The following is a 24,022-nucleotide window of genomic DNA, read 5'->3' on the forward strand; positions in this document are numbered from 1 at the left end:
CTGGTGAGGATGTGGAAAAGCTGGATCACTCACATTTTGATGGTGGTAATGTATAATGGTCCAGCCACTCTGAAGAGTTTACAATGTCAACGTCTCATGAAACTAAACACTCAGTACCGTTGCATCTTTCTCTTGTTGCATTCCCACCAACGGTGTGAGAGGGTCGTCTGTTCTCCACATCCTCACCAACACCTGTTGCTTCTTGTGTTGTTGCTTTCAGCCATTCTGACAGGTGTGAGGTGATACCTCACTGTAGTTCTGATTTGCATTTCCCTGATGATGAGGGATGTTGAGCATCGTTTAATGTCTCTGTTGGCCATCTTTGGAGACATGTCTGTCATGCCTTCTACTCATTTTTAATTGGATTATTATGTTTTGGTGGTGTTGAGTTTTTAAATTCTTTATGTATTTTGCATACTAGCCCTTTAAGCCCTTTATCTGATATGTAAACATCTTCTCCTATTCTCAGGTTACCTTTTAGTTTTGTTAATTGTTTCCTTTACTGCGCAGGTTTTATATCTTGATGAAGTCCCAATAGTTTATTTTTGGCTTTGTTTCCCTTGCCTCAGGAACCATATCTAGAACAAGTTGCTATAGCCAATGTCAGAGAGGTGACTGTCTGTGTTCTTTTCTAGCATTTTTATGTTTTCAAGTCTCATATTTAGGTCTTTAATCCATTTTAATTTATTTTTTTATATGAGGTAATAAAATGGTTCTGTTTCTTTCTTTTGCCTGGTGCTGTCCCAACATCATTTATCAAAGAGCTTATCTTTTCCCTTTGGATATTCTTTCCTGCTTTGTTGAAGATTAATTGACCCTATAGTTGTGGATTCATTTCTAAATTTTCTATTCTACTTCATTGATCTATGTATCTATTTTTGTGCCAGCACCATAGTGTTTTGATCACAACAGCATTGTAATATTCCTTGAATTCAGGAATTGTGATGCCTCCAGCTTTTCTTTTTCAAGATTGTTTTGGCTATTTAGGATGTTTTTTGATTCCATACAAATTTTAGGATTATTCGGGATCCCTGGGTGGCGCAGCGGTTTGGCGCCTGCCTTTGGCCCAGGGCGCGATCCTGGAGACCCGGGATCGAATCCCACGTCGGGCTCCCGGTGCATGGAGCCTGCTTCTCCCTCTGCCTGTGTCTCAGCCTCTCTCTCTCTCTCTCTGTGACTATCATAAATAAATAAAAATTGAAAAAAAATATTAAAAAAAAAATTTTAGGATTATTCTAGTTCTGGTGAAAAAAATGTTGGTGGATTTTTAATAGGGATTGCATTAAATGTGCAGATGGCTTTGGGTAGTGTAGACATTTTAATAATATTTGTTTTTCCCATCCATGAGCATGGAATGCTGTTCCATTTCTTTATGTCATCTTTAATTTCTTTCATTAATGTTTTATAGTTTTCAGGGTATAGATCTTTTGCCTCTTTTGTTAGCTTATTCCTAGCTATCTTATTGTTTTGAGTGTAATTGTAAATGGGGTTGTTTTCTTAATTTTGGCTCTTGCCGCTTCATTATTGATTGATGTATATAATTTTACTGAATTAATTTATCATTTCCAGCAGGTTTTTTTTTGGTGGAATCTCTTGGATTTTTTACATATAGTGTTGCAAATAGTGAAAGTTTTACTTCTTTACCTATTCACATGCCTTTTATTTCTTTTTGTTTGATTGCTGTGGCTAGAATTTCCAGTATTATGTTGAATAAAATTGGTAAGAGGAGACATTCCTGTCTTGTTCCTCACCAATGGGGAACATCTCTCAGTTTTTCCCCATTAAGAATGATATTTATTGTGGGTTTTCATAAAGGACATTTATTACATTGAGATATGTTCCCTCTAAACCTAGTTTGTTAAGGGTTTTCTATCATGAATGGATGTTGTCAAATGCTTTTCCTGCATCTATTGAAATGACCAGGTAGTTATTATCCTTTCTTTCCTTGATTTGATGTATCACATTGATTGATTTGAACTATCATTGAAACCCAGGAATAAATTTCACTTGATCATGATGAATGATTCTTTTAGTGTATTGTTGGATTTGGCTTGCTTGTATTTTGTTGAGGTGTTTTGCTCCTGTGTTCATTAGGGATATTGATTTGTAGTTCTCTTTATTTGTGGTGTCTTTATCTGGTTTTGATATCAGGGTAATGCTGGTTTCATAGATTGAATTTGGAAGTTTTCCTTCCTTTATTATTTTGTTGGAATTTTTGAGAAGAATAGGTATTAACTCTTTAAATGTTTTATAGAATTTGCCTGTGAAGCCTTCTGGTCTTGGACTTTTGTTTATTGGGAGTTTTTTGGTTACTGATTCAATTTCTTTGCTGGTAATCAGTCTGTTAAAATTTTCTCTTTTTGTTTTAATTTTGGTAGTTTATAAGTTTTTAGGAATTTGTCTATTTCTTCTATGTTATCCAGTTTATTAGTGTATAATGTTTCATAACATTCTCTTATAATTGCTTGCATTTCTGTAGTTTTTATTATTTTCCTCTCTCATTTATGACTATGTGGGTCCTTTCTCTCTTTTTTTTTTTTTTTTTTTTTGATAAGTCTAACTAGAGGCTTATCAATTTTACTGATTTTTGAAAGAAATAGCTCCTGGGTTCATTGAACTCTTCCATTTTTTTTTTTTTAAGATTCTATATCATTTGTTTACGCACTAATATTTATTATTTCCTTCCTTCTGCTAGATTTGGGTTTTGTATGTTATTCATTTTCTAGCTCCTTTAGATGTGAAGGTAGGTTGTTTATTTGAGATTTTTCTTGCTTCTTGCTGTAGGCCTATATTGCTCTATTGCTTCTCTCTTTTTTTATTTATGATAGTCACACACACACAGAGAGAGAGGCAGAGACACAGGCAGAGGGAGATTCAGGCTCCATGCACCGGGAGCCCGACGTGGGATTCGATCCCGGGTCTCCAGGATTGCAACCTGGGCCAAAGGCAGGCACCAAACCGCTGCGCCACCCAGGGATCCCCTATTGCTTCCCTCTTTGAACTGCTTTTGCTGCATCCCAAAGCTTTTGGACCGTTGTTTTCGTTCTCATTTGTATGCACATACCTTTTCATTTCTTCTTTTGTTCCCTAGTTGGTCCATTTATTGTTTAGTAGCATGGAACTTAACTTCAATGTGTTTGTAGCTTTCCAGATTTTTCTTATGTTTGTTTGTCTTCGAGTTTCATGGTATTGTGGTGAGGAAACACGCATGGTATGCCTTCAATATTTTTGAATTTGTTGAGCCCTGTTTTGAGACCTAATGTGTGATATATTCTGGAGAAATTCCCATGTGAACTTGAAAATAACTTGTATTCTGCTGTTTTAGGATGGAAAGTTCTGGATGTATCTGTTAAATCCATCTGGTGCAGTGAATCATTCAAAGGCATTGTTTCCTTTTTTTTTCTGTTTAAATTATTTTTTTCACTGATATGACAGGAGTATATAAGTTCCCTACTATTATTGTATTATTATTAATTAGTTCCTTTATGTTTGTTATTAACTGTTTTGTGTATTTGTGTTCTCCCATGTTGGGTGCATAAATATTAATAATTGTTATATCTTCGTGTTGGATTCACCTCTTTATTATTATACATTGCCCTTCTTTATTTCTTGTTAGTCTTTGTTTTAAGGTCTACTCTAAGTATTGTCACTCCAGTTTAATTTTGACATCAATTGGCCTGATAATATTTCTCCATCCCTTACTTTCAATCTGCAGGTGTCTCTAGGTCTAAAATCAGTCTCTTGTAGGCAGCATATAGATCAGTCTCAATTTTTTATCCATTTACACCCTGTGTCTTTGGATTGGAACATTTAGTCCATTTATATTCAAAGTAATTATTGATAAATATGTAATTATTGTCATTTTATTATTTATTTGTGGGTTGCTTCTGAAGATTTTCTCTGAACCTTTCTTGTCTTTCTTTCATTGTTACTGGTTTTTCTTAGTCATATATTTGGACTTTATTTTCTTTATTATTTGCATATTTATAAGTGGTTTTTAATTTGTGGTTACTATTAGATTTGTCTACAACCTCTTCTGCATATAGGAGTCTGTATTAAATTGATGATCATTTAAGTTTGAACCCATTGTATTCTCCTCTTCTTCCCACATTCTAGGTATATGTTTTTATATTCTATATACTTTTATTTTGTTAGTTCCTTGACTGATTTTTTTTTTACAGAAATATTCACTTTGTGAAGCTTTTGAGTTTCCTATCTTCATAGTGTCATTGTTGGTTTTTCCTTTCCATTCAAAGTGTCTCCTTTAATATTTCTCACAGGGTTTAGTGGTCAAGAACTCTAGTTTCTGTTTGTCGGGGAAACTTTTTATCTCTCCTTCTATTCTGAATAATAGCCTTGCTGGGTAAAGACTACTTAGCTGCAAGCTTTTCCCATTCAGTACTTTAAGTCATGCCACCTACTTCTGAACTGAAGGTTTCTGCTGAAAAATGCCCTGCTAGCTGTATGGGTTTTCTCATGTAAGTCACTGTCTTCTTCTTTTTTTTTTTTTTTTAATTAAAAAAAATGTAGTCACTGTCTTCTTTTGTCTTACTGCTCTTGATATTTTTTTCATCACTATATTTTGCCAATTTAATTACAATATATATTGGTGTGGATCAACTTTTGTTGATTTTGATAGGAGTTCTTTGTGCCTATTGGATCTGGTTATCTATTTCCTTCTCCAGATTAAGAAAGTTTTCAATATTATTTCTTCAAATAAATTCTCATTGCCATTTCTCTCTCTTCTTCATCTGCTACTCTTATAATATGATATTATTATGTTTGATGGAGTCCCTGAGTTCCCTGTCTATTCTCATTTTCCATAATTCTTTTTTTATTATCTCTTTTGTTTAGCTTGATTACTTTCCAATACTCCATCTTCTAGGTTGTCACTAATTCATTCCTCTGCCTCTTCTAGCCTGTTGCTCATTCCATCAGGTATGTTTCTTATTTCATTTACTGAGCCCTTTAAATCTGTTCTGTTTTTTCTTAACTCTCTGTCAAGGTCTTGCTCATGTTTTCCACTCTCTTTTCCACTCTAATAAGGGTCTTTATAATCATTGCTTTAAATTCTCTTTCAGGAATGTTATTACATTTGTTTTACTTAGATCTCCAGCCATGGTCTTTTCCTGTTCTTTCATTTTGAATAAATTTCTGTCTTCCTATTTTGTCTAAGTCTCTATGCCTGTTTCTGTGTTTTAGGAAGGTCAGCTATATTTCCTTTTCTTGATGGTACTGATCTTATAAAGAAGAGGTCCTGCAGTGCCCTGCTGTGGTGTCTTCTGTTCCCAGGGGCCTGGCAAAACTTTGTTTTCTGGGAGTGTATCCTATATGCATTGCTTGCGTTATGTCATTTTTCCTGGCCACTTTATCCTTAAGGCTAGTTCTCTGAAGAGGCTCTCTGTCTAGTGGGAAGTGTTTGGTTGCTGGCCTGAATGTGGTGCTTTTTACCTAAGTGTGTTCTGGCTTGCTTGTGAAATGAGACATGTCACCACTACTGCTGAACTGAGGCTCCCCCCAGAGCTCCCATGTCAGGAGATGGTGTGAGCAGAGATGTGGTCCCATCTTCTGAGGAAGGGATCCCACTGCACCGGTACTGAGGCAAATGTAACTAGGAATGCTGTTTCCTCAAATGTAGGGGGTGGGGCTTGGTGTAAGCAACTTAGTAAGTGTCTGAGTTGTGCTGATTCCTGCAGGTGGCCCTGTACTTATGCTGAGGGGCAGGAGAGTAAATGGTGGCAGTCAGTTCCTTTGTTTCCTGTGAGGTTTCCTGTGAACACTGTCCCTGGGATGCACTCTGAGACGAGCAAATAACCCCTCCAGTGTGTGTCCCAGCTGCCCTTCAGATTGCTGTTCCCCTGCTGTATGTCTGTGGACTGTTTGTTCTTCCTTTTCTCTGAGAGCAACCCAATATTCTCTGAACTTTCCCATTAGCCAAACATGCTGACCTTGAAAGCTCCAGACTTTAAGCCCTGCTGGTTGCAAGAATCCATGAAATTCAGTCCCTCTCAGTCTCCAAGCTAATTGCTGTAGAGATTTGTTTTCCTGTGTACTCCACTTATGTCCGTGTGTCTCTCATGCTTCTCCACAGCTGTGGCTCCTTCTACAACCAGCCATGATTTGTTTCTGTCCCAAACTGCATCTCAGCCCTTTCTACTTTCTTTAATGTGACCTGTTCTCTACCTTTAGTTGTGGAGCTTGTTCTGCCAGTCGTTAGGTCCATTTCTTTGGTCTTTAGGATGATTTGACAGTTATCTAGTTGTATTTGTGGGATGGGGGGAGCCTCGGTGCTCCTTCTCCACCACCATCTTCTCCACCTCTCCTACACAGAAGGGACTTCTGAAAACACAGAGTTAATGATATTATTTTTAATATTTGCTCTCCAGGATTAATTTTATAATGAATAGCAAAATAAATTTCAAACAAGAGTATTCATGAAGGACCATAACATCAACAGTATGCCCTGTGGGACCAAATAGCTAAGGATATGTTGTAATAGAAGTGTGCAAGCTTTCAGAAGACATAATGTATTTCTTGTTGCTATTTTTCATTATAATAAAAGTGTACAGGCCAATATCATATTGTATGTATATTCATAGCATAAACACCTAGCATATCTTGGGCTCAGTATTAATGTGGAGATGAAGAATGAAGACTCTAATGGAAAGGAAATGTGCATGCTATTATGTATTAGATCAGACAGCTCTCTTCTCTAATTTTCTCAAAAATTCCTAAGATCAGCATTATTTAACATTTAAAAAGTATCCAATTTTTTACTTCAATTTATTGGCAGTTATAGAGCATGAAAAAAATCACCATCCTGACCAATTAGACTAACGCATTGTATTTACAAGTGATTACTTGAGAATATATAAACTTAGTACTTGTCTTATAAAAAAAAATAAATTTCTCTATTCAGATCTATAGCTGTCAACCTAAAAATGCCTAAATGAATTAATAAATCCAAGACACATTAAAAAATCATAACTTGGGATTTTGCTTCTGTGCAGTGTCAAGTGTAGTATATTATTAATGCTAATAATAACTTGAAGTCACTCGATTTTTTTGATATATTATTGTATCCCTTTGATATTTTATTTATCCTTTATAATAAGAAATTTTCAGAGAACAGTGTAAGTGATAGAAAGGATATATTGATTTGCTGTGATTTACAGCCAAGTAAGCAAGGCTTCCAGTTGTTCTCAACCACAGATATTATAACTACAATGGCTTTGATGAACTATCCTGAAGGGTTGTTAAAAATGAACATCAGTCAAATTAATACAACTTTGGCTGGTTCATTAGCTGACAATTTCTATGGGGAAAATTTTTATGTGTAATTTACCATTAGCTAGCAACAAAAATAAGTTTGTCTAATAGAAAGTCACAACTACTCACAATAGAGAAAATCCAACTGGAAAAATCTTAGGAAAAGGATAGAGATTAAATGCTTTCTAGGCTAAAACTCAGAAGGATGTTATAATGGACTTAATAATTTGTTTCTTAACACTTATCTCATGTCATCTGAGGTGGTTTTTTACCAGGAACAAATGGAGCTTCGTTATGCAGTATTATGTACTCTACTTGTAGTAAGCTATTATCCTTAGAAATTAATTTTTTGGAAAATCATTTTTAAATATTTATTTTGAGATAATTTTAGAATTAAAGTCACAACAGTCCCTTTTATTCTTCACACACTACTTTTGCTAATTTCAATTAATGCTATTAGTAAGACAGTTTTACTTTTATACAATGCTTTTGATGACTAGACCATAAGTTTTACAAAGCTCAGTATAGAGAGTTTTGAAAACTCTGGTGACCAGAGGAAACTGAGTTAAGAGCAGGGATAGTTTTATCTTGGTGGATATTGTGATTGTGACTGATTTCTTTAGAGTAGTGCTACACAAAATGTGGTTCAGATTTGCATATTTCAAGTCTGTGAACTGTTACCAGTGTATCTCAGTACACAATTACTGGAGACATCTTGGTGAACAGAATATAGACCAGTTCAGGTACAGATAAACTCATAAGGTGAGCTGCATATGATGTAAGCTGCATTCTATTTAGGGGTAGAAGAACTGTGTTATAATATATGATATTTTAAAGTTTGTCCATTTCACTTCCAAATTACATAAAAATTACATAAGGTGCAAACATTTTTCTTAATAAATTACAGTCTTTTTAATCAATACAGCTTTTTGTATAGAATGTAAGATTATTAACTAAATTAAGGATGTAAAATTCACATCATTTATTTTAATTCCAATTTACTGAAAGTGAAAGAAGCTTCATTAGAATTATTTGTTGATAAAATATATACCTTCTTGAATGTGACAATAGCATTAGCCAAATTATGACAATGGAGATGATGTTGAAGAAATAAAGACCAAAAGAAGTGCTTCTAGTTTTAGTAGGAAGTATTATGATGCTCGTAGGAAAGTATTACTACATATTGAATATTGTTATAGCTATAAGTGATGTAGTCTGTAATTTGCAAAGATGTACTAAGAAGCAATCATAAAACTGTAAACACCATTTACATATAAATGATGAAATATGAATTCAAAACAAAAAAATTCTTAAAAGGAACAATATTCAGGTACCTTACAGAACTATCAGGCTTACAACCAATTAGAAATTTGCAAGTAAATAGACAAAGTCCTTTATCAAAGAAATTTGAGATGTACTGCCCTAAGTTTCTGGGAGAAAATGGGGCAGAAAGGATCTTTCAGAAATCCACCTGGGACAAACTAGGAAAGCTGAATGGGAAGTCAGGATAAGTGGTACCAGCAGTTGTAAATATAAGTAGAGTCAGGAAGCCCTAAGAAGAGTTTAGGTAAAGTGGGGAGCACTTCTGCTGGAGAGAATATTTTGATACATAGCTCACTGGGAGGTAATTAATATAAAGCTTAATTTAAGACCTATCTAAGTACTATGTGCCTTCAAAATTGACTATATCTGTATAATTGCATTTCAGACAATGAAATATGGATACTCAAAAGTTTCTAGAATAAGAGTTATTGGTAGGGGAAGAGAGAAGAAACAAGTGGTGTTATGAGAGTCCATAAGGCACTGATTTTATTTTATAGTGGCTATTTGGTTTCTCTTTTTTTCTCTTTTTCTTCTTTTTCTTCTTCTTCTTTTTCTTCTTCTTCTTCTTCTTCTTCTTCTTCTTCTTCTTCTTCTTCTTCTTTCTTCTTCTTTTCTTCTTTTTCTCTCTTTCTTCTTCTTCTTCTTCTTCTTCTTCTTCTTCTTCTTCTTCTTCTTCTTCTTCTTCTTCTTCTTCTTCTTCTTTGGTCTTCTATTATGTTAAGTGAATATATTGTCTTAGAATTTAATTTTTCTATTGGTATTTTATCTATGCTGCTGCATTATTTGCCTTTTCTCGACAGGTTAAATTATATATCTTTAAACTTTCAAAGCGTATTTAGAGTTAATATTTTACATTGTACATAAAATATAAAAATCTCCTATCAGTATAATTTGTTAGCTGCATATGTTTTATTCTATAGTTATTTTATACACATACACTATAGATACCAAAATACAATCTTATAACTATTTCATTGAAAAGTCATAGTGTGGGATCCCTGGGTGGCGCAGTGGTTTAGCGCCTGCCTTTGGCCCAGGGCGCGATCCTGGAGACCCGGGATCGAATCCCACGTCGGGCTCCCGGTGCATGGAGCCTGCTTCTCCCTCTGCCTGTGTCTCTGCCTCTCTCTCTCTCTCTCTGTGACTATCATAAATAAATAAAAATTAAAAAAAAAAGTCATAGTGTTTTAAACAAATATAGAAGGGTAAAGAAGGTAGTTTTAAAAATACATTAATCTACATATTTATTATTTTCGCTGCTTTTTATTTCTTTCTGAAGATCTGATCTTTCCATTTGGTAACATTTCCTTCAAAATGAAAAATTTTCTTTAGTATTTCTTTTCATATATGTCTGTTGGCATTGTGCTCTTAGTTTTTATTTGAAAAATGTCTGTATTGCACCTTTATTTAAAAAAATATATTTTTTCACTTAATGTAAAATTCTGGGTTAACCTTTTTTTTTCAGCACTTAAAATAATGTTACCCATTTTATCTAGCCTCTGCTGTTTCTTTCTTTTAAGATTTATTTATTTTATTGGAGAGTGAAAGAGAGAGAGAGTGAGAGAGAGCACGAGCAAGGAAGAGAAGAAGAAGCAGGCACCCCACCGAGCAGGGAGCCCAAGGTGGACTCAATCCCAGGACCTGGGAATCATGACCTGAGCCAAAGGCAGGTGCTTAACTGGCTGAGCCACTCAGGGACCCCCAGCCTCCACTGTTTCTGATGATGTTAACCTAGTCTGAGTTTTTTATTTTACCTATATTTTACTGGTTACTTTCAACATTTTTCTCTTTGTATTTGGATTTCATAAAACATGTTAAGGTGGGCTTTTTATTTAAGTGCTTGGATTTCTTGAATCTGTAAATGTATGCCTTTCAACTTTTTGAAGTTTTGACTTTATTTTTTCATTATTTTTTTCTGCCAAAATTTTTCTTTTTCCTCTTTCCTTCTGAGATTCCAGTTACAGTTATACTTATGCTTGGTATTGTCCATAATAAATATGTTATTTTAAAACAAATATATTATTAGCTTTTGGTTACAACGAATATTTTTGTGAAATAAAAACAATATTTTTAGTCTTAAAATGTTAGAATGTTATTATTTGAAGGAATCTAATCAACCACCTAATACTGTTCCTATATTTTGCAAAACAAAATAAAATGGAATATGGAAAATTAAATTACTGAAGTATACATTGAAAATTTATACCTTAGATTAACCTAAAGCTCAAAATCTGCAAAATTTTAGATCCATGATAAGTCCAATACAGTATACTACTACTAGTAAATATGTAAAATATTACCTTATATAATATAATTAAAATAGATTATGGATTTATAAAAAAATAATGTCACACAGCTATTGAAACCCAATTATATACTTGCCCTTAATGATTAATTTCTTTTGATAACATAATTTACTAATTTTTTGCTATACTTTTGGTTTTACATTAAGAAAATATTGGTTAATCCAAAACCCCAAATGTTTATATTTATGTTTTCTCCAATAGTTTCATAGTTCTTAGCTCTTAAATTTAGATTTAGAACTCACTTTGAATTCATTTATTATGTGTTACGAAAAATCCTACTTTTATTTTTTTAATGTCGATACCCAGTTGTCCTAGCACCATTTGTTAAAAGAATATTTTATTCTCATTGAACTGTGTTAACATCTTTGCCAAAAATCCATTGAACATAAACGTATGGATTTATATCTAAACTCTCAGTTTTATTGCATCTATCAATATTACTTCTTCATGTCAGTACCACTGTCTTGATTACTATAACTTTGTATTAACCTTTTACTCTGGTAAGTGCAAGCCTTCCAACTTTGTTCTCATTTTTCAAGAGTGGTTTTGATTATTTTAGGTTTCTTGGGTTTCCATATAAACTTTAGGATAATCTTGCCTATTTCCGCAAAAATAGATTTAGATATGGATTATGTAGAATCTATCAATGGAATTGATGAGTCCATCTTAGAAACGCCAAGACTCTAATTCATGAACATGGGATAGATTTCCATTTATTTAGATCTTTAATTTCTTTAAACAATGTTTTGTAGTTTTCAGTATATATCATACTTTTTTGTTAAGTTATTCATAAACGTTTTATTCTTTTCAATGGTATTAGAAATGGAATCTTCTTGATTTTATTTTTAGATTATTTATTGCTAGTGTATGGAAATACAAATTAATGTTTGTGTTTTAATATTTGTCATGGAACATTGGTGAATTCATGTACTATTTCTGATAACTTTTTATCTGTTTAGAATTTTCTATACACAAAAACATTTCATCTACAAATAGAGATGGTTTTACTTCTTCCTTTCCAATATGAATCCTTTGGATATCTTTTGTCTAATTGCCCTATCTAGAACCTCCATGAAGATTTTAAGTAAAATTAGCAATCTTAGTAAAGCATTCAGTTTTTCACCATTAAATATAAATGTTAGCTACAGTTTTTCTGTGTATGATTCAACGCGTTGAGGAAGTTCATATCTAATCCTAATTTGTAAGTTTTTTTATTGTCAAAGGATATTAGATTTTGTTAAAAATCTGTTGAGATCATCATGTGGCTTTTATCTTTTTTTTCTGTTGATACATTGTATTAAATTGGTTGTTATGTGTTAAACCAATTTTGAATACCTGAGATAAACCCAATTGATTATAATGTTTAATCCTTTTTGTATGCTGCTGGATTTTGTTTGCTAGTGTTTTGTTGAGAGCTTTTATGTTTATATTCATAACGGATTTGAGTTTATAGTTTGACTTTGTGATATCCTTTTGTGATCTTGGTACAAGAGTTAGCACGTGTAATTTACAATGAGTTTGTAAGTGCTTTACTTTTTTGAAGAGTTTGTGAAAATTTGGTGTCAATTCTTTACTATTTGGTAAAATTTGCTTGAGAAGCAATTAGGGCCTTGGAGCTTTTCTTTGTGGGATGTTTTTAATTATTTAATCTTGTTACTTATTACAAAACACATTTTCTTTTTCTTTTGACTTTTATTGGTAATTTACATCTTTCTAGGAAATGCCCAATTCTAGTAGGTTATCTAATTTTTTGGCATATAATTGCTCATAATATTCCTTTATATTATTTTTTATTTTAGTAATGTGGAAGTAATGTCACCTTTTTTATTCCTGATATTAATAACTTCAGCCGTCTCTCTGTTTTATTGGTCAGTACAACTAAAGTTTTGTAATTTTTGCAGATGTTTAAAAAAGCTGATTTTTTATTTTCTTTGTTGTTTTTTCAATCTCCATTTCACTGATTTCTGCTATAGTCTCCATTATTTTCCTTTGAAGCACCACCTTTACTATAACCCAAAGTTTTATTATGTTGAGTTTCCCTTTTCTTTCATGTCAAAATATTTTCTAACATCCTTTGCTATTTCTTTTTTAACCCATTTGCTTACTTATCAGTATATTTCTAATTTCTGCATATTTGTTACTTTGCAAAATTATTCCTGACATTGATTTCTAATTTTATCCATTGTGGTTAGAAAACATACTTTTTCTAACTTAAATCCTTTAAAATCTGTTGACATTTGTTTTATGGGCTAAAAGATGGTCACTACTGGAGACTCTTCTATGAGCACTTGAGGAAAATGTCTGTCCTGCTATTATTGAGCAGAGTGTTTGTGCAAATGTTTGTCAGATCTATTTTGGACAATGCACCTGGTAAGAATTTGCATCTGCTGTTGTTAAATGGAGTGCTCATTAAATGTCTATTAGGTCTAACTGGTATATACTGTCAATATTCTTTTCTTTTCTGTCCATTATCAAAAAGGGTATTAAAGCATGCAGCCATTATTGTTGAATTATGTTTTCTCCCAGTTATGTCAGTTTTTGCTTCATCCTTTGGGATTCTGTTGTCAGGCATATATGTTTATAATTCTTATATCTTCTTGATAATTGGTTCTTTTATCATTACAACATATCCCTCTTTGTCTCTAACAACTTTATCTTAAACTTTTTGTCTGATTTTAATAGAGCCTAATTGTCTTATGTGTACTGTTTACATGGCTTGTCTTTTATTATCCATTTACTTATTCTGCTTTAGCCTTCATTTTCTGCTTCCACAGAGATTCAATGTCAGCCCAAGGTTAGAATTAAAAGCCTTCTCGGATCTTTCCTGAGCATTGTGCATATCCCTGTGTATCTTTGTTATCTCCTAGATACCCAGCTTTCTGTTAGTAATTGCCAAAGTTCTCTAGGAACATCACATTTTCTAATTTATTATTATTATTATTATTTTATTGTTATTATTATTTATTATTACTTCGGTCAGCTTTTGTTAGCCATAACTAACAATGCCAGCTAAGGTACAGGACCTTTAAGACAATTGCTGCTGATTAATCCTGACAAATGCTATGAGAACAGGCTATTTGTTCAGAGCAAAGCGCTGAGTTAGGTCAGACAAGAGGCGACATGAGAGTGGAGCTTTTCAGTGAGCAAAGATGTCAAATAATGACAGTTCTTGGGGAATGGACTGGTGTGGACCTCCAAATTGCTTATCCCTGGCAGTGTCTGCTGGGCTGCTCAGCTCACATTACCTTATTTTTTAAGACTCTTCATGCATAGTCAAATTAGGGAGGCAGGAATAAGAGCAGGGTAATTCAAACAAAACTTGCTCTTTTTACTGAGATTTGTCTGTATCTCTTGAATAAATACTATTCAGATGGTTACAAGTGTTTAATTTTCAGTGTTCTAAAAAGTTGATGTGGACAGCTTTTATGAATGTTGCTTTTATGAAAGAGTGGATTTTTGAGGTCCTTACTAGGCAATTCTGATAGTGCCCCCTCCTAAATGTCTTTTTAATGTAAATTTAATGTGTAATTTATTCTCACTTTTTATTAAATATCTACTATGTTAGAGATAATATTTTAATTAACAGAGTTAAAAGCAAGTTGAGACACATAAATTCATGATAGTTAGCAATTACTGGGTGCCAAAGGAGTATCTGGTAAAATGCCAAGTGCATTATGAATGCTCTCATTGCATTTACACAATCACTTTTTAAGGCAGTTTTTATTATCTCCCTTATCTCGATGAGTAGAGTCAAATTTAATGATATTAGATTACCTTTCCAAGCTATTACAGTTGGTTTGGGGCAAGGGCACGGCTTGATATTCAGATTAATATGTTTTAACACTAAAATATTATACATTAGGAATAATTTCTAATGCATATATTCTATAATTAATAAATTTAAATATACTCCATATTTATATTTCATAAGCTGCTCTGATAAAAGTTAAAAAAAGAAACTTTACTAAGGGACATTCTAGACCAGGTTTGAAATCTTCAAACTTAATACCCCCAAATTTTTGAATTTGTTTACATTTCATTGAACAGACATAAAGTAGTATTATAACTTAAAGTTGACTATTTTTATAACCATTACACAAGAAGTATTAAATTGTTTTCCCACTGACCTTATTCAAAACATGAGTTAAAAATGTGACTTAGAGGAAAAAATTGTGACTTAGGGGCACTGCTCAATCTGCCTTTGGCTCAGGTCATGATCCTGAGGTCCTGGGATCGAGTCCCACATCGGGCTCCCTGCACAGAGCCTGGTTCACCCTCTGCCTGTGTCTCTCATGAATAAATAAATAAAATATTTTTTAAAAATGTGATGTAAAAGCTTTTCCTTCGTCAATAGGGAAAAATCAAATTTATTTTCTACAGTTTTCACTAGGGATTAAAGGCAATATGCCCTTCATAATCTTAGCTTTACATCTCAACAGGGAAAACTAGAGATGTCCATTCTGAATTTCAATTTTCTTAGAATTTTCCATTTGCTAATGTTGATTTTAGATATGTTCTTTTATGTCTTTAAATTTTTCTGTTATTTTTTAAATATTTTTCTGTAATTTTTGTGTTTCATATTTTTTCTGTAAGATTTGGTTTTAAATTAAATTTTATTTTATTTGCATTCAGTTAATTAACCTATAGTGTATTATGAGTTTCAGAGGTAGAATTCGGTATTCCATCTGTTGTATATAACATCCAGTGCTCATTACATCATGTGCCCGTCTTAATGCCCATCACCCAATTATCCCACCTCCCCAAGCCCCTCCCCTCCAGCGACTCAGTTTGTTTCCTATGGTTAAGAGTCTCTTGTGGTTTGTCTCCCTCTCTGATTTAGCCTTGTTTTATTTTTTCCACTCTTCCCCTATTACCCTCTGTTTTGTTTCTTAAGTCCCACATATTAGTGAGATCATATGGCAATTGTCTTTCTCTGGTTGACTTATTTTACTTAGCATAATACTATCTAGTTCCATCCATGCCATTGCAAATGGCAAGATTTCATTTTTTGTTAATGGCAGAGTAGTATTCAATGGTGTATATAGACCACATCTTCTTTATCCATTCATTTGTCTATGGACATCTGGGTTCTTTCCATAGTTGGCTATTTGGACATTGCTACTATAAACACTGGGGTGCTGGTATCCCCTTGGATCACCACATATGTTTCTTTGGGGTAAATACCTAGTAGTGCAATTGCTGGGTCATAGGGTAGCTCTATTTTTAACTTTTTGAGGAACCTCCACAGTTTTCCAGAGTGGCTGCACCAATTTCCTTCTCACCAGCAGTGTAACAGGGTTTCCTTTTCTCTGCATCCTTGCCAACATTTGTCATTTCCTGACTTGTTCATTCTAGCCATTCCGACTGGCATGAGGTGGTTTTGATTTGTGTTTCCATGATGCCAGGTGATGTTTAGCATTTTTTCATGTATCTGTTGGCTACTGTAAGTCTTCTTTGGAGAAATATCTGTTCATGTCTTCTGCCCATTTCTTGATTGGATTATTTGTTTTTGGGTGTTGAGTTTGAGAAGTTCTTTATAGATTTTGGATACTAGCCTTTTATCTGATAAAACATAAGCAAATATCTTCTCCCATGTGTTGGTTGTCTTTTGGTTTTGTCATCTGTTTCCTTTGCTGTGCAAAAGCTTTTTATTTTGTTGAGAACCAATAGTTCACTTTTGCCTCTGTTTCCCTTGCCTCTGGAGACAGGTCCTAGATATATAGGCAGCAACTTCTTTGACCTCAGCTGCCCCAATTTCTGGCTAAATATATTCTTTTAAATTTGATTTCTAGATTTTCAACATGCAAAATAGACAATTTTAGTATCCCTAAATCTGATTTTTAAAATTTAATTAAAATCAAAGAACACTTCAGGCCAGATGATTTCACTAGTGAATTATTTCAAACTTTTAAGAAAAAAATGTGATGTTAGTCTTACAAAACTCAGAGATTATAGTATAAAGGGACACATCTCAATCCTGATTAGGAGATTAACGCATCTCCAAGCCAATATGAACTATACAAGAAAGGAAAATTATTGTCCAATATATCTCATGGATACATATGTGAAAACTCTAAAAAGTTATAAATGTAACTTATGGAAATATATGTAAAAATGCAAAATACATTTAAATTTGATTACCTAGGGTCTATCCTAACTCTTCAAATTTGGTCTAACATTTAAAAAAAAGAAAACATGTATTTTACTTCTTCACATAAAAAAAATAAGAAAAACTATAGAATTTTTTTAAGGAATGGCAGTTTTGATAAAAATGAGTTAGTTTTGACAAAATTCAGTGCCTGCTTATGGTAACAGTTATTACGTTCTCAAAAAAACAAAACAAAACAAAACAAAACAAAACAAAACAGAAACTGCTTCTCTATCCAAGTAATAAATACTTATGGGAAACATACTATTAAGTGGAGAGATAACTGAATTTTTCTCGCCTCCAGCACAGGAATGACATATGCATATCCACCCTAATGAGCTTTGTAAGGGGCATCTTACCCACGAGTTGGTTTTATAGCCTACTGTGGCCAGATATGACTACTATGACCTGTTTTAACTTGTATAATATGAGAAAATATGCAAGAATAAAATGCTTTAGCTAAACCACTAAGTATTTGATGAATGTGAAACCATAGGAATGCTTGTGTAGGCTAAGTCATTATATTTGGAGGCACCCATCCAATTGCCATACACCATATGTTTCACCATCATAGTGAGCTGGAGAATGAAGTCTGGTGTGCCAGTCATGATTTCCAATTGGCCAGCCCAGTGTTGACTCCCTTCATGAACCACTCGACTATCAGAGCAGAATATACCTGGAGGTAGTCAAGGCAGAGAGACAGCCTCCCCAATTCAGAAATTCATATGCACCTCTTCAATCTTTTTAGATTGTTTAGCCATTTCACTTGTTAAGGAAATTTACAAATGCTTAGTTATGCTTTGATTTCCTATTTTCCTTCTGCTTTCTACATCTCAGGACATTTAATTTTGGTCCACAAAATTAAATAAAAACTAAATATTGGAAATTAAAACAAGCAAAACACATATAATCAACATTGTACTGGAGTTCCTATAAGTGGCATACACAAAGTTAGGGAAAAATAACGAATTACATTTTCATTATTCTCAAATGACATGATTCTGTACATAAATCAATAAGCTAGTAGGGTTATCAAATTTAACAGGTGGCAGAATACAAGTTGAGTATACAAGTATCAATAATATTTCTATAAAATGATAGCAAGCAACTGGAAAATACATTCTTTTGAAAAAACGATTTCTTATACAATCAGAACAATTAAAATACCTATAAATTAAGCTACCAAAATGTGTGCAACTCCAAAGTGAAGGGAACTTGACAGATTTGAGGTCTCAACACTATTAAACTATGCATTTTTCTCAACTGATTTATAGTTTCTACACAATCACAAACAAAATTCCAGTGGATTTTTTGGGGTCAATTGACCAGCTGATTCTGAAGCTTGTATGGAACTATAAGACAGTCTTGAGGAAGATGATCCAAGTTGGAGAGAGAAGAATTTCAGATAGGTTAGACATATAGACCAATGGTGGTAAATCATGTGTCCAGAAAAATCTCACAAATGTTGATTTTTTAAATCTGATTACAAGTAAAGTACAAGGAGGGGTTCCATAAGGAAGGGTTATTTTCAGTGTCATGCTGAATCAATTTTATATCTAGTTGGAAAAATAAATTATATCTATTACCTGACAGCTTGTTAAGAATCACATATGAAATTTAGATGTTAATATAATAGATAAAGCAATGAATAGCTTATGAGGAAATATAGGAGAAAATTTTCACAAAGCAGGACACAAAAAGACTAACCATCAAAGATATGATTGATAGGGACTGGGTGGCTCACCAGTTGGGCAGCTCTCTTCTGCTCTGGGCATGATCCTGGAGTTCTGGGATCGAGTCCCGCATTGGGCTCCTTGCATGGAGCTTGTTTCTCCCTCTGCCTGTGTCTCTGCCTCTCTCTCTGTGTCTCCCATGAGTGAATAAATAAAATCTTTATTTTTAAAGATATGATTGATAATATCCATATACTTCTCTTCCTTCCTCTGCACTAATTCATTCACTAAAATGATATCTAGCCCCTTCAAGTTCCTTTCATTAAATCCCCTGAATCAATAGAAGTTTCTTTGGAGCAGTTGACTTTCAAACATTTTTAAGCCTCAACCCACGTTAGGAATTACATTTTACATCATTATCAGTTTATATATTAATATAATTAGGAAAAAATCATGAACAATGTTTATCCTAAGCACATCAATCTTATTCTATTATATAAATATATGCTGCCTATTACCAGTAAGTTGTTTTGGTGATCTTATCTTGGATGGTACAACAAGAAAGATATTTGTCAGGAGTTTGCTAAAATATTTTCAATAATATTTTATTTTACTGACTGTTCTATCGCTTACCTTAGTTGAAAATGAACTCACAGTTGGGAAGAGGGGAAATATATATATATTTTTTGTCACTTCCAAACCATAAATCACTATTTTTTAACAATGTTTATCTTTCTAATAATCTTGGACACATTCTATTTTATCTACTCCCACTCGTCTCCTCACATTCATTAAAGACAATGGATGTGATTTACTGTCTTATTCACAGTTAAATATGTTTCAACATTCCCATGTGTTCAGAATCTATGTAGATAACATAGTCAATGCCTTATTTCACAGCTCCCTAGCATCTATTGCAATGGTTCTCCCTCATTTTAGTTGCTTGAAACACTCAACTCCTGAATCTTTTTGTACTTTCACTTATATATTTTCAAATAACTTAAAGAAGAAAAAAATATAGAATGGTACAATAAATACTTATATATCTTTCATCCAAATTCTCCAATTTTTAATATTTTGCCAAGTTAAAAAGAAATTTAAAATTTGGGCTCCTCTAATCTATCTGAGGAAACTATTATTGTGAGTTAGAATATGGGTTTTTATGAATTTTATAAATTAAAAATAGGATCAAGTATAAACATGAATTTTATAACAACATCTATAGGTAAATAATGCAAATTAGCAACAAAGATTAACATATGAATATTAAATATAAACAAAAGGTTAGGTTTCTTTCGGATAAGAAGAAATAAAATGAACAAGTAACAGTTCTAATCCAGTTATGATTCCATTGTTAGATTTACATAATTTACAAAATAAAACTCCTATTTCTTGGTAAGTCATGGATCAGCAGTTGAGAATACAGAACCACTGTGAGGGAAATCTTGAGGTGTTTAGGTAAGACAAACTTTGTAATTACTTTAATAAATAAAACCCAGATGAAATGGAGGAAAAGACATTAGAGCAAATACCTCAGAAATCGCATTAAAGCTTATAAAAAGACTGAAGAATTTCATGGGAATACATATTTATTTGTCTTTGAAAGCTTTATTAATCTAAGAATCAAGGTGTCATACTTTTACTAGATGAAACAATGCTAACTTTGGGGACTGGGAAACAAATATATTCAAATTGCTTAAAATTTACTGTAGCGCAAGAGTTATTATTGCTGATTCAGTTTGCTAAATACTATCCAAAAATCAATGCAAGTGGGAAAACAAATTGAACTTGTACTAAGATTTGAGGGATTCCAATACTGTTTCTCTTAAGCTGTAGCCCCTTAGGCATCACATAAAATGAAACACATAATCAGCTTTCAGTATGTATTTGCCTTCATTAATCATAAACTGTAGGCAAATTCTGAGCTTGCAAGTTTAGATTCTTTATTGTTGCTTCATGCTAATGATTATTGTCGTTTCTTGCCCTCTGGGTTTAACATTTTCAGCAACTATAGAGTACAGATGGTAGAAAGCCCTTGCAGAAATGTAATCAGCAAGTGTGAACACGCTGTATTCAAAACACATGTTAAAAAAAAAAATACTGAAATACTCTTCCCCTAAATGATAAAACGCTATAATATAAATATATATAGCAAAGCAGTCAGAATTTTGTTTTATTATTGGAATCCACATATGTATGCATTATAAAATTAAATATTAATGCCCATCAAGTGTTTATGTCAGACAAAAAGATACATAATAATCTGTATATTAGAACCAATTACAACATTAATGAACAATGGTTACCTCATCCATAAAAATGGCTAATAATAAAAACATTTAGAAAATTTGTTTAAAAACAGGACAGCATTTTAAACATTACTTTGATATTAGCACCTTATAAAACTGTTAGTCTACAAAACCATTTTAATCTCAAAAAATTGCCACAACCATAGTCAGACCTTTAGTGCCATGCAAACGCCACCCAAACAAGAATACCAATATGTTTTAAAGTATTTAAAACATCTAAAGAAATATTTTAAAAGTAAAATATTTTTAACATACATAAAGTTTACAAGCTCCTTCATGTTTTATAGAAAGAAAATGATGCATAACCTTGAAAACAAACCCTGGGTTAGGTTCCTACTAACGTAAAGGGATACTATTCATAGAATTATCAATACAGAGAACAAACTGATGGTTGCTGGGAGTATGTGGTGGTGGGGGGGGGGTGTTGAGCAAAGTAGATGAAGAGGAAAGGGAGACACAGGCCTCCAGGTATGGAATGAGTAAGTCACAGGAACAACATGCAGAGCATATGGGGAACAGTCACTGATATTGTAACAGTGATGGACGAGACAGATGGTAGCTCGACTTGGGGCAAACACAGCATAGGGTATACACTTGTCAAATCACTGAGTCGTACACCTGAAACTAACTGTAACAGTGTGTGGCAACTATACTAAAAAAAGTAAAGCCAAAAAAAAAAAGTTTTATTTTTTTATATTTTTTTTTAGATTTTATTTATTTATCCATGAGACACAGAGAGAGAGAGAGAGAGAGACAGAGAGAGAGAGGCAGAGACACAGGCAGAGGGAGAAGCAGGCTCCATCCAGAGAGCTTGATGGGGGACTGGATCCCAGGGCCCCAGGGTCACACTCCGAGCCAAAGGCAGACACTCAACTACTGAGCCACCCAGGGATCCCAAAAAAAGAAATAAATAAATACATTTTTAAAAGGATACAGATTTAGAGGAAGGCATGCCTGAATTACGATCAAGCTTTCTCAGGACTACTTCAAAAATGAAAGGCGCCATCAATCCATTTTCAACCACTTTTGTTTTCTTTTTAAATAAAAGGCTATGGGATTCAGGGAGAAGAAATCAATATCTTCCTGTGACCAACCAGCTCGGGGATCCCCGGTGATATATTTGAAATACTGGGTCTTCATGGCGTTGCGGTCATAGTTTTAAAAAGTTTGATTTTTAGCAACAACAAAATACTTTAAATTGAAAATAGCTGCATTTCTGTTGTTTTCTACTGTTTCTCAGAGTGGAATACCAGCATCTCAATTAACCATTCTGCTAGCCAAATATCAGGATTCTTATTTCCTTCTCTATTCTACTAAATCAGAATATCTGAGACTATAAATTTCTTTGGCTTTCAGCCTCACAGCTATGCACTTTTGCATTAGTTATCATCTCATAAGTCCAGAAATTTAGCCATTTTCCCAACTTTTTCATAGCATTATCACAAACTGTAGATGTTACCTCAGCATTTTCCAGAGTGGCCCCACGTACGGATTGGCAAATTCTTCTTCCTTTTACTGTATGTACCATGTTATTGATTGAGTGACGTTGAATCTACAGCCAACGACGCTGTAACTCATGCCTGAACAAAGCTTATCTAAATCACATATTTGCTCCATAAGGTACATCACATCTTTTTGTGCCTAGAAACTCTAGTCAGCACATCAGCACGATGCTTAGGGGCATATTAAATTGCAAAAAACCTCCATGAAAAAGCAAAAAAAAAAAAAAAAAAAGGAACCCTAAATAAACCTTTAAAAGGACACTTATTTATAGGATGGGAGCTGAAAACAAGAAAGCATAACAGGTATCTTGTTCAACATCAGTTGAGAACATGTGTCTTGAGCAACTAATGATTTTTGCCCCTTTGTATTTGTCTGTAAATGACTACAAAAGTACGCAGAGCATTGATTTGGGGTTTCAGCTGTAGTTATTTTTATTATTAGCAGGAAAGTGACATAATTATGTGAAGAACAGTTAACTGTTGTGTCTCACAAGGAAACAATGAGAGCATGTATTCCTTACTCTCAGCTTATGAATTGGCTCTGGGCTTATTAAAATATTGGAGCGCCTGCATGGCTCAGTCAGTTGAGGAAAAATGCTGTCAAACTTTTTTTTTTTTTCCTATTACTGGAAGACCTACTTTTTCTTCTATTACCTGGAGATATGCCTTATTTACTCATAAATTAAGATAAATGCAATTAATGATTCTAGGAAATTCTTACACGTGGAGGCCAAGATCCAGTGACTACTGACTCCTAAGTCTTTTCTGTTAAGGGACTTGAGCATTACATGGAGAAATGGTAGCAGAAACCTGGTCTACACCGGCATGAGTGTGTAAACTCAGTGATCAGGAAGGTATATTGTTAGTTTCAGGTACTACATAAAAAAATGGAATAATAGGAGCACCAAAAACCAAATGGCTGCAAATTTCTATTAGCAGATGCTCCTGAATGCTATCATAAAGGGAAGCTGAGATAAACCTCTTCTGAGACACTGCTTTTAAAGTGGCTGTACTATTAATACAAGACCTTAGACCCATTTATTGATGACCAAAGAGAGAGCCTGATTAATAGTTATTGACGCTAATGATGACAGATGTGCTCCATGACAGCAGGGATGGAAACTCCTCACTATGGGCTCCTCATGTAACCGTGCCAACCAGCTGGCCCAGGTTCTGTGCAGAGTGTATGATATGTGGGTCCAGAGCATGCAGAGGAGAGTGAATTCAGAAGAAAAATAAAACCAAGCAATTCATAACGGGTTCATGGAAAGAAACTCAGACACTAACAATATTATTTAGATTTTGGCAAAATCATGCATTATAGACTTCCCTGACCTGTCTCCCAGTGCTACTCCCTGTGGATGTTTCCTAGAATCACCTCCCTAGCGTGACTTGCATGAAACCTGCTCAGACTTTGCTTTAGGAAAGACTTGAAGTAAAAAGCAGAAGCAGACTAAGACTCACAGAGATCCATAATTTACTCGTTTTAAGC

The sequence above is a fragment of the Canis lupus genome, chromosome 34 (assembly GCF_048164855.1).
Source record: "Canis lupus baileyi chromosome 34, mCanLup2.hap1, whole genome shotgun sequence".
Taxonomy (NCBI): Eukaryota; Metazoa; Chordata; class Mammalia; order Carnivora; family Canidae; genus Canis; species Canis lupus.